Below are 1067 nucleotides of genomic sequence, written 5' to 3'. Positions count from 1 at the left end.
AGTCTACACTGAGTTTATCCAGAACACATATCTCGACTGTTCTGTTGCACTGGAGGCTGAGCTGAGGCCTTGCTCTGCTTGTTAAAACGGTTTTGCGGGGTTTAAAAGCGGATTCTGTCATGGTTATAGGTCTGCTCACAAGTGTGTTCGCCTGTCTCTGTATTTCACGTTAAAGCTCAGTCCGTTAAAATAGCATGTCTGCCTGCCTGTCTGTTACCCAAGTGTTGAACACAAACAGTAGCCTACGCTGTTTTATTGTAGCTGCTAGTACCGGGACATTTCCCCTCGGCACCGCAGAGCCAACTAACGTTAATGCCCTCTGCTGTAGCTCAGTGAGTTTACCGTTTCAACTTGGATGTCTTCATACTGGATGTCTTCAAACAGACAGCCGGCTGGAGTCTCCACCATGGCAGCGGAGCGGCGACACCCCTCAAACCGAGCCGACGGTGCTGGGGTTCCGACCGGAGCTTCTCTGCTACTTATCGACAGAAAAACGATTCGCTGCAATGTTTGTGGGCTCCTGTTGCTGTGAATTCAGGAAGTGGGCATCAGCAGCTCGCGCAGCACTGTTGCCTAATGAAACATCTGTGGCGCTGGGTAACGTCCCCGCACAGAGGGGGGAAAACGGAACAATAGGGAGCATTTCTCACCCTGTACACCGTGACTGGACCGATTTAAGGCTACCGAACGGATGTCTCCTCAAGCCTGTGATATATGATGCAAAAATATTCGTTTTATTACGAGCTAGAGGTCTTCTCATCCAGCCGCCCTGCTAGGGCGGGCTCTTGAATGCAGCTTTGTTTTGTTTCTGCGAGCACGAGAGCCTCCACAAGGGGCGACAAACAATGTTTCCATAGCTAATATTACACACACACACACACACGCACACACGCACACTTGGCTTCTTACACTGGCACAGACCCCGTTGTGATTATTAACCGTTGTTGAGTTTTTCTTATTGCATTAGCATTAATGGCATTATTTTGCAGCAAACAGACTTTAAAATAGGATTTGTTATGTGTGTGTGTGTGTGTGTGTGTGTGTGTGTGTGTGTGTGTGTGTGTGGT

Source organism: Notothenia coriiceps, unplaced genomic scaffold (genome assembly GCF_000735185.1).
Source record: "Notothenia coriiceps isolate Sejong01 unplaced genomic scaffold, NC01 NC01_scaffold00000339, whole genome shotgun sequence".
NCBI lineage: Eukaryota > Metazoa > Chordata > Actinopteri > Perciformes > Nototheniidae > Notothenia > Notothenia coriiceps.
The sequence above is the reverse complement of the archived record's forward strand: the minus strand, read 5'-3'. Positions refer to the sequence as shown.